We start from the raw sequence: 11,366 nt of genomic DNA on the forward strand, positions 1-11,366 counted from the left end.
AAAGCATGTACCCCATAAATGAATGCTAGTGTGTGCTTGTGCTAACGTAGAATCCTAGAGTGAATCTCAAAACAATCACAAAATCAGGATGATGTGGACCATATGTGCAAGCAAGATATCAATCTTTCAAAAAATTTACTCCTAAATGGCATCCATAAGGCATACAAGGAGTATTGAACTCTCAAGTCAAGCAATTTTTAAATTTTAAGTAATATAGTCCTCAAAAGATCAAAATTACAACTAGTTATGGATCAATTATAGAAAATCCCTCAAATACACAAGTTATGCTCAAAATTTTGAATTGAAAGTAAACACTACAAATAACACCCATTACCCCCAACCTTAAATTGCACAGTGTCCTCAATGTGCAAAGAGAACAAAAGGAAAGAGTATACCACTGCAATTAAGGCAAAGAATGGTCAGGACACAAATATCCAAAGTGGGTGGTATAACCCCCCCAAAACTTGGAATTGACTGCAGTCCTGAAAAGATGGCACTTGGATAAAACTCATTAGATAACAAAGGGATAATAATAGTGCACAGTGGACATACAAGTATAAATGGGATAGTAAATAAAGTAAAGGGAAAGGAATAAGAGTAGTCCTGAAATAAAAATTTGGACAGCACTCTCTCTCACTGAAGTCTCTGGGATGTACATGATAAATGGAGTCAATCATAGAAAAATGTATCAATATAAGGTCTAGACATCCAAAAATATCAAGCATAAAAAAAGAGAAATAATGTACAGCACATCACAGTATCAGGGCCAACAGACTGGTCGCAAAAATATTATAACAGTAGCAATATAACAATAATATATCACAGATATATAAAATGATGAGAATAAAGAGATAGAGAAATCAGGCAGAAGAGGTCGGGCGAGCAGGGCGTGATCCCCGGATATCTCTGGATAAATCCTACAGCGCAGCCATGATGTCTAAGCGGTGAGATGCTACATCAGTGCTGAGGGAGGCCGCATCTGACCGAAGAGAGACAATTGTGTCCTCCAAGCTCTGTATACGTTCTCTTAGGCCAGGTGTTGGAATTGGAGAATCAGGGATAACTGGATCATGAAACTGAGGTATATCCTGATCCTGCTCCTAAAAATGAGGTGGCGACCCTACTAGAGAGTGATGCGGTAGCTCCTCTGCTGGAGGCTCCTGCTCTAAATCAATATCCATATGTGCATCCGCAGTCGCCTGTGGATCTGGTGGAGCATCTGCTGCTACTGCTGCTGCCTTCTCCTCTGCAGCCTCCTCAGCTGCCAAGATAGCGTCCTGCTCTAAACTCTTAACAAGAACATTGTAGCTCTTATTCTAATCTTTCTTGCCGAAGTAACAAGCCCTTGACTCAGTACACTCCTGTGGATGGAAAGGGTAGTGCTGGTCCCTGAGGATCTGTGTAATAAGATGTACAAATGGAAGGAACTTGGTCCGCTTGGGCTTTGCCTTGCTGATGTAATCTGTATATAACTTCATCATGACACTCCAATAGAGTGCAAGAATAGAGAACCAGTGCCCTATATAGAAGGCGTAGAGGGCTGCAAGAAAGTCAGAACGCCTCTGGATCTTATGGCCTGCAATAAATACATTTCGGTATAATACCGAATCGAAAAACCATAAATCATCGGGCAGATAAGTCCTCGTGGCGAATGTCTCACCATCACTGTAGTGGCCAGTAAGTGCAACGCCCATGTCTACATCAGAAGGCCTCCTCAGAATAGGATAGTGAAGATCAAGAGAGCAGACATACGGGCATCGAGAAGAAATTGCCAAAGTGTCGACTGTGATCCGGATAGGGTAGCCATCAATAGCAGTCCGCAGCTCCGATAGGTTACTCAAGGCTAGTCGGAGGTTTAGGAAGAACATCCGAATAAGCCGCGAGTAAACAAGATAGGTAACTAGCGCCAGAATGGCTGAAATGTTGCGCCACTTGACATCATCAAAAGCTGCCCGGGTCAAGACTGACCGGGAGAAAAAAGTAATGTAAAAAACTGACTCATGTGCTACTGAAAGGTACGAGTACTTCTGGCTAGGTCTATCTCTGATCTGGCCTGGCTCTGCCAGTGGTGGAGAAGGAGAAGATAAATGCTTAACCTCATCAGAACGGGATGAAAATACAAAAGCGGCAGAGGTAGAGTGGTCGGATTGAGCCAGAGCTGGCTCCTCATACTCCTTTAACTGTTCAGCCTGCTTAACCTGCTCTGAAATGGATCATGGGCATGAGAAGGCTCTGCGGGCTCCTCTACTCTCTGCTGGACTCTCCTCTCATACTGTCGACGGACAACTATCTTAACCCATGTCATGACCTGCAAAACAGAAAAGAAACACTTGTAATAGAAGTCAGTAACAGATAATAGAGAATTGAAGCATAGTATATAGAAACATGTATGTCAAGTAAGATAGACAACTCAGAATAGAGTACATGAATCTATATAAGTGATGACGCAACCAAGTAAACAGTGACTAAGTGAAGCATGCTAAATAATGTAAGTATGGAATGCATCCAATGTGGAAAACACAGGCATTGGGCATAAATAAGGTAGCATGGAACACAAAAGATGGTGTGTAAAGTGCAATTGCAAATCTGTGATGTTCGATCGATCAGGAAAATATGAGATCGATCCAAGTTGGATCGATCAGGACTAAGTGAGATCAATCTTTCTTTGATCGATCAGAGAAAACTTCGATCGATCGAACTACTGTGAGAAATTTGAAAAGTCACAGATTTGTGACGTGGATGACACGGGGGCCTCCTAAGCAAGCTTATGGGTCCCTCAACACATCAACAACTCAACAATGGTCACTTATCTTGGCATGTGACCCCCAAAATCTAAAACAGAATCAAAAAGATATAAAAATATATATACATATATATACAAATATATACATGCTCAAAACATAAAAAATAGCAAGAAATCCAACATGGAATCTCAGATCTGACATGGAAACATGGTCATCACTCAAGATTAAAGCTCGAAATCTAAAAATTAAACTCAAACTTACCAAATCGGATGACAAAAGTGGAGATGAAGGAAAGATGACGAGATCGAGTGCGAGGATGGAAGTTTTGAGGCTCTGAAAGCTCGCTGGAGACACGCCGGAGGTTGGGAAAAAGGTGAACAGCGAAGGGATGAGATGGGGGTCTGAGATCGATGGTCAAATCGATCCAAATGACCATTGGCTTCTATTTTTAAAAACTGCCTCCGACATGTTCGATTGATCTGGAAAGATTTCCGATCAATTGAACATAGATCGATCTTGAAGGATCGCAGATCGATCTAAGCATCAAAACGACACAGTATTTTTGAAATTTTTTTTTAATTATTAAAAATAGATTTTTTGTATTTTTAAAGATAAAAATAAAAATAAAAATAAAATGTTTTTGGATTTTTTTTTTTATTGGAAGAATATAATAAAAGTAAAAATAAAAATTTTTTTGGAATTTTTGAAAATATTTTTAAAATAAAAATACAAAATAAAGGAAAAATATTTTTTTGGAGTTTGAAAAATTTCTTAAAACTAAAAATATTTTTTGAATTTTTGAGAATAAAAAAAAAATCAAAATATTTTTGTTATAATAAAATCAAAATTCAAAAGGGTAGTCAAAGTCAACAAAGGAACACAGATCGATCAATCCAAGATCAATCTGAAAGAGAATCGAATATGTGAAAACCTACAGACAAGTTCGAACGATGCACAGAGAGGCTTTTTCATAGATTTCAGAAAATTTTCTAAGTATGGAATAAAGATCGATCTAAGGAAAATCTCGATCGATCTTGGAACACTCAGATCGATCTGAACTGAAGTTTGCTCGATACATAGAGAGTTGAAATATGCAGGGAATCTTCGCATGATGGAACAGAGAGATGATTGGATGCAGTGATGGGATCGATCGAACCTCTTTTAAGATCGATTGAACAAGTGCAAAATGCTTATTTTCAAAAGGGAAGTGCATGCATTCTCAATCACAGTTCCTAGCCATGTGTATAAACCCAAAATATATCTAGACGACATAAGAAATGAAAAATAAAATAGAAATGAGGGAGGAATAGGGTTGTAAACCCTACAAAACGCACTAGTCTTTAATGTCTCTAGCAAGACGTTGGGCTCTTTTAGCTCGGATCAAATATCTTATTATGCATCCCCTCCTTGACGGGGCGAAAAACACTTTGAACCCCACCTAACAAATGGTTCTCTAGAGAACTTGTTGGATTTGGATCAAAAGGAATTAATGGTCCTTCATCAAGGCAACTCTTGGGCTTCCATGCCCTTTCAACATTAGGTTTTGAAACAACATTCTTTGCTTTCAAGTTTAGAGATTGATCTTTTAAAGTTTTATGTTCAAGCAAAGACTTGACTTTATCAAATTCATTGTCTAAACATTCTTCTACAACACACACTTCTTCATGTTTGTCCATTGAATTCGGGGTTGGATTGAAAATGTTCAACTTCACTTTCATATGGCTAAATGAGATTTTCATTATCCCAGTCCTATAATTGATGTTAGCATTTGAAGTTGCCAAGAAGGGACAGCCAAAGATAACGAGAATTTGGCTCTTGGGATTTGGAACCGGTTTCGTGTCAATGACAATGAAATCAACGAGGAAGAAGAACTTATCAATCTTAATCAAAACATCCTCAATGAAACCCCGGGGCTTTTTGATGGATCGGTCGGCAAGTTGTAAAACCACCGATGTCGGTTTTAGGTCTCCTAAGCCCAATTTAACATATATCGAGTATGAAAGAAGGTTAACACTTGCTCCTAAATCTAAAAGAGCTCGATTAATGACATAGTCACCAATAATGCAAGAGGTAATAGGTGAACCGGGGTCCTTAAACTTTGGGAGAATATTGTGTTGCAAAATAGAGCTTACTTGCTCGGTTAAGACCACTTTCCTTGGTACTTGGCTTTTGTTCTTCCTCTTTTGGGTGCAAAGATCTTTTAAGAACTTGGCATAAGCCAGAATTTGTTTGATTGCATCCAAAAGTGGAAGATTGATCTTCACTTACCTAAACATTTGAATGATTTTATTGGTCTTGGTCTTTTATTTGTCAAGAGAAATAGATCATTTCAAGGCATCCGGAAATGAAGCCTTTGGCTCAAAAGTTTTTTTAATATTTGTCTCTAAATCACTTTCAAAGCAAGAATTTTTCAAATCCTTTTTCAAATCATTATTCAATTCATCTTTTAAATCATTTTTGACAACTTTTTCCACCAAATGATCATGCACATGCAATGACGGAGGAAAAAAAATGTGAAATGGGACGGGTGTCAACTTTTGGTTGCACCTGTTCACTTTCTTCATTGGAAATACCTACTTGGTTGTCAATAATCTTCCCACTTCTTAAGGTTGTCACCGCATTGATATGCTCAATTGTGTGACCTTCTGATGAGGAATGAGTCTCCACAACATATTATTGCTTTAGTGGAGCATTTAGAGGCATCCTCCCCTTCTCTCTAGCGTTTAAAATACTAGCTATTTGCCCGACTTGGGTTTCTAGCTTAGCAATGGATTGAGAATAAGAATGAAGCAATTAAGTGTTCACCTCTAAATCGAGTGCCTAGAGCGGTTAACACTTTTTCCTCAAAAGTGGGACTCCTAGAATTTCCTTGAGAATAAGATGTTTGATTAGGGAAATGGGAGTTTGAGAATTGATTGCCATGCGATTGAAATGATGATCTAAAACCTTGGGAAACTCGGCCTTACATTAGCGGTGGAACATACTTTCCTTGAATACCACCTTAGGGAAGATTTGAACCTTCCCCTTGGCTTTTCTAAGAGAAGTTTGGATGGTTCCTCCAACTCGAATTGTAATGAGTGCCGTAAGGATTATTCCCTTGGTTGACAAATGTAGCATTAACTTGCTCATGGTTTTCACTTTACGCATGTCCATGGGGATAATAGGAAGTAGAATGTAAAACACTAGAACAAGTCATACATGATTCATTAGAGTTACGATGAGAATGGTTAGGGGAGGAAGACATTTGATTTGCCAAATTTTGGTTGATCAAACCATTAAGATAAGGATTTCATTTCGGCGGCTATGTCATTGGAATTGTTAACTTGATATAAGCCAACATTCTTCCTTCCACCTAGATTTCTACCATTTTTAGAAGATAAAGATCTATGCATTGAATTCTCACTCATGCTTTCATACAATTTGCTAAACATCATTTTCATGCTTGTCAAGATAAGAACCACCCATAGATGCATCAACCATACCCTTGTGATTATCCGGTAAACTTTCAAAGAAATATTAAACTAATTGCCACTTAGGTATGTCATGATTTGGGCATTTCCTAAACAAGTCATTAAACCTTTCCCATGCCTCATAAAACATTTCCCCATCCCCTTGAGAAAATTCACGAATGGAAGTTTTCATAGCATTGGTCTTTGATACCGGGTAGTACTTCTTCAAGAACTATTGTTGCATTTCTGCCCAAAAAGTTATCGAAAAAGGCCTAAGATTGTTGAACCAATATTTTGCCTTGTCCTTAAGGGTAAAAGGAAAAATTTTGAGTCTTAAAACTTCTTCTGGCATGTCCATGTATTTTACGATGGAACACACTTCAAGAAACTCATCCAAATGCTTGTAAGGTTCTTCACTTGGAAGTCCACGATAGTTGGGAAGCATTTGAATAGTTTACGGTTTAATCTCATAGTTATGTGCTCTAAATAGGGGCAACTGAATGCATATAGGTGCATTGTATTCATTAGGCACAAAATAGTCTCTTAAAGTAATGGGAGGATTCACAACCGGTGGTGCTATATAAGCACCTTGATTAACTTGAACCATGGGAGGTTGTGGAGCAAAAATTGGCCGAGGCATTCCCAATGGAATTTGGCCTTCTTGTTGTGGTAGGATGAATGGTCTAAGCATGCCTAATGGTACTTGGATGTTATCATGATGCACATTAGGGTGGAGGATGCCTTGTTGGTCTATGTGACCAAGGTCCTCCACATGGTCGTCATGTTGCTCCTGCATTGATGAAATGGAGTGATGAGAACTACCTCTTCCCCTTGGATTACGAATAACCGATTCAAGATGCAAATTAGGAGGAACAAGAGTAAGATTTAACGACCTACGACCATGTATGCACTAGCAAAACAAATAACAAGTAAATAGTAATCACTTCGCCCCCACAACAAATTGATCAACAAATATTCTCCACATACATTGGTCCCATACTCCCATGCTTGAACAATATGCAAAGAAAAGGTAAATTGCCACCACGCGCGCCGACAATTTAACTAGAGATTGAGTTAGAAAGATCTCACAAAGGGTCCTTAAGCACTTCAAATAAATTTTTTTTTTTTTTTTTTCAATTTTCCGCTTAGCTGTGCAATTTTTAAATTTTAGCCCTTTTTGTGCTTAGCTTAGCTCCTTACTTTCAATTCTCCTTTGCTCAACTTCCTTGCTCAATTCACCTAGCCAGATAAGAACAAACACAATAAGTAGCAAAAATAAAATAAAATAAAGACACGATCAAAAGAGTATTAATTTCTAATTATTTCCAAAACACGGCGTTGCCAATTCAATCCCCGGCAACGGCGCCAAAAACTTGCTGTGTCGCCAGACCAATACCTATTAATGTGCTAAGATTGTGAATGTGCAATGTGGCTAAGTTTTAAATTTATAAAAGCCATTACTACCTCTAACTAAGAATATAGCTAGGGTGAGTAGGGATTGTCCCAAGGGATTGTGGGCGTGTTTGTAATGGAAATAATATATAGGGTTAGTAGGTCGAGTGATCAAAAGATGGTTTATTTGGTTGATTAAACTACAATGCAATTGAAATTAAAGTAAGTAAAAGGGAACAATTTAGAAATAAGGGAAAAAGATATAGAGGAGAGGACTTGGGGTACTAGAGCTCACCACTAAACTTGACTTCACTAGACACTAGCAATTGTATTTCAATGGGGAAATTGAATTATAACTTGTGTGTGTGTGTGACATTAATTGAAACTAAGCACGGATGGTAAATAAGTATAGATTGCCTAGCCAATTCAAATGAAAAGCAAAAACTATCAAATGAGACCAAAATCCATTCAATGAAACCACAATTTATGCACAAACAACTATCTAGAAGCATACACTCTTTTCATTCATAAGTATGGAACACCAAGGAACAAGAATAGATTGTCCACCTATCTATGAATATAAAGCAACTACACTACATCTACACTAAAGACATGGAAATTAAACGAAGTAAGCTAAAGGTGTGGCACAATACATCGAGAAACAAGTGTGAACCATCAAATAAATTATAAGAGTGTTCAATTATGCATTATGTTTTGATCATCACTAGATTAACTTCATCCATACACATAGACATGCATAAATTCCATTAAATCTAGAGAAAGCACATGAATCATCCATTCTAGCATACATAGACATATGATTAGAAATAGAGAATCAATTGAAATCATTAATCCATGCACATCAAGTAGAAACCACAAGATATATATATAAATCCAAGATCAAAACATTTGTTACAAGTAAATCCCCAAAAATATACAAAGCACTAGGTCTATGAAGCAAACATAGGGGCTATTCTAGCCCCAAGTAGATATCTAGCCACTCATTGAAGTAGTTATCCAACCCTCAAGGGCTATCTCAATGTTAAAAATGACCTCCTTCTTGATGAAAACCCTAGAAGAATGGAAGAACTCCTAAAATGTGTAAAGCTCTCTCTAGTCTTTAGCCTCCTCTCTAAGATATGTGATATGAGATGTGTAAGTATGATGAATGTTGCTCTTAAAATGGCTCCAAATCCTTATATAGGAGGCTCAAGTGTCACACCCAATGGTCTGGACCCGTGCACTAGGGCCCTTGCAATGATTGCACCACGAGCCATCTTTTAATGAGCTGGACTCTGTTTTATTTCGGACTTGAGGAGGTTCGATCGATCGAACTGTGGTGAGATCCATCGAATGCTGCAGAGATCAATCATCCTTGGCGGCACCTTTTTGAATAAAGACAAATCTCTGAGATATTTTGAGATATTTTGGGAAAAAGACAGAAGTGGTAGGTGGGGTAGTAGGTGAGGTTAAGATCAAACAATTTCGATCGATCTGAGGAAAGTTGGATCGATCAAAAGTGGTGGAATCTTTTAGATAAGGACAAAGGCTTAGATCCATCCTGAAATGTCTAGATCGATCACCTCCAGATCGATTAAAGAATTGTTGAGATCGATCAAACTTGCTTCTTCTCCACCATTTTGCTTCCACTTTGCTCCTATCTTTCATTCAGCTTGAGATAACTTCTTTAATGCTCTTATTTGGCAATAACATGAAATTAGTCTAAAACGGAAAATAAGGTATACAAAGGTCAATAACATGAAATTAGTCTAAAACGGAAAATAAGATATACAAAGGTCCTAGAACTCTCGTGCTTAAGAGGTTTAAATGCGCATTTTTCAGCACTCATCAACGATCCCTACTCACCCTAGCTATATTAGTAGTTAGAGGTAGTTGTGGCACTTTATAAATTCAAACTTGGCCACACTTTTATTGTAATTTTGGTGCACATGCGATGACCAACACACCAATTCCAACTAGTTAATAGATGACACACAACCAAAATATTGTACAAAGCTGACATAAATGTGACACGTTCGCATTCATCTCAACTAGTTATTGGGCTAAGATCATTTCCCGGGACCATAAAATAATTTCTCCTTCCAAAGACATCTAAAAGGCTGGGATCACTTTCGGGATTCATTTAATAAATTTTGTAGCTGAAAACATCTAAAAAGGACTGTATTAGTGTGTTATATCATAACACCACAAAGTTGAAAAAATGAAAATATATTTTGTTTCAGTATCGCAAACCATCACAGAATTGACACCTCATGGAACAAAGTGAGTGTCCATGCGCGCCAAAAGAAAGTATTGTTGTGTCATCTCTATCTTTTAACTTGAGCAATTAAAAGTATAAAACTTTAAAAAAACAACAAAGAAAAAAAAAAAAAAAAAGAAAAAAAAAGAGGGTAAAAATTCACACTTTGAATTCAACTTATAGTGGTTGAAAATGTGTGCATTTGTGCTTGGTGCCCAAGTAAGAGTTATCCAATAATCACTATAAAATGGCTCTAAGGGAGAGAAGGGCTCTTAATTCCATTGATGTTTCAAAGATGGGAGAGGTGAAGCTAATTGGAACATGGCCTAGTCCATTTCTTTACAGAGTAATATGGGCTCTGAAACTAAAAGGGGTATCTTATGACTACATAGAAGAAGACTTACCTAATAAAAGTCCTCTTCTTCTCCAATACAATCCTGTTCACAAGAAGATCCCAGTACTTGTTCATTGTGGAAAACCAATTTGTGAGTCCTTCATCATCCTTAAATACATTGAAGAGACATGGCCGTAAGCTTCCTTGCTGCCAAATGATCCTTATGACAAGGCCATTGCTCTATTCTGGGCTAAATTTGCCGAGGATAAGGTATATAAATAGTTTCATTTTAGCCGTTTTAGTTGAATTAATATAACTTTCTTGTTTGATTATTTTTTTGATCCTGATACATATAGGGTCCTACTATTTGGACAATGTTTCGAAGTACCATTGAAGAAGAACACGAAAAGGCCATAAAAGATAGCCTTGAAATGCTGAGAACAATAAAAGAACATGCTCTCAGAAACAAGAAATTCTTCAATGGAGAAATCATCGGTATAGTTGACTTAACTTTTGGAGGAATTTTTATTTGGTTGGGAGTTTTAGAAGATGTGTTAGGGGTGAAGCTACTTGAAGACCACACGTTCCCTCGCTTGCATGCATGGATTAAAAATTTTAAGGAAGCTCCCTTGATCAAAGACGACCTTCCTGATTGTGATGAAATGTTCATGTTTTTCAAGCGCCTGAGGGAGAAGTTGGTGGCATCTCCATGATATTAATATAATTTTGGCTAATCTTGGGTTTTCCATTGTGTGTTCTATGTGTTTATTTTATGGGACTAGTTGAGTAAAGAGATGACTCAAGATTAAGTTATGTTGTTGCCTTTAAATGACCAGAATGTAAATCGGGCTTGACAAAGTAATTGTAACTAATTTGTAAACTATAATTATTCGTGGAAACCATTCATCACAAATAAACATGAATCCCATAATTTTAGAACTTCATTATTTTCAAATTCCTATAATGCATAAATAAATATAGTTAGATATAAATATCTCGATCTGTAATTGCAAATCTCATAGAGATCAAACCAAATATCGAGATCGAATAACGTGATAAATTGCGAGTACAAACAATAGCAAAGTGTGTGGAAACTGATTTCTCTCTTTTGGCCTTTTGCACACATAAACATTAAATGTGTTATTTCATTAGCGTACATAACTGATGGAAATATGCACTTTTATAAA

The 11,366-nt window shown here is 37.3% G+C and overlaps 1 pseudogene; it reads left to right on the forward strand.

Moving 5' to 3' along the window:
- The first annotated feature begins 10,140 nt into the window (after positions 1 to 10,140).
- LOC132274150 (probable glutathione S-transferase) lies at positions 10,141 to 10,892 on the forward strand (annotated as a pseudogene).
- Positions 10,893 to 11,366: the final 474 nt, after the last annotated feature.

The sequence above is a fragment of the Cornus florida genome, unplaced genomic scaffold (genome assembly GCF_030987335.1).
Source record: "Cornus florida cultivar Cherokee Brave unplaced genomic scaffold, ASM3098733v1 CherokeeBrave_3.0.0_Hap2_Chr01, whole genome shotgun sequence".
NCBI classification, from domain to species: Eukaryota; Viridiplantae; Streptophyta; class Magnoliopsida; order Cornales; family Cornaceae; genus Cornus; species Cornus florida.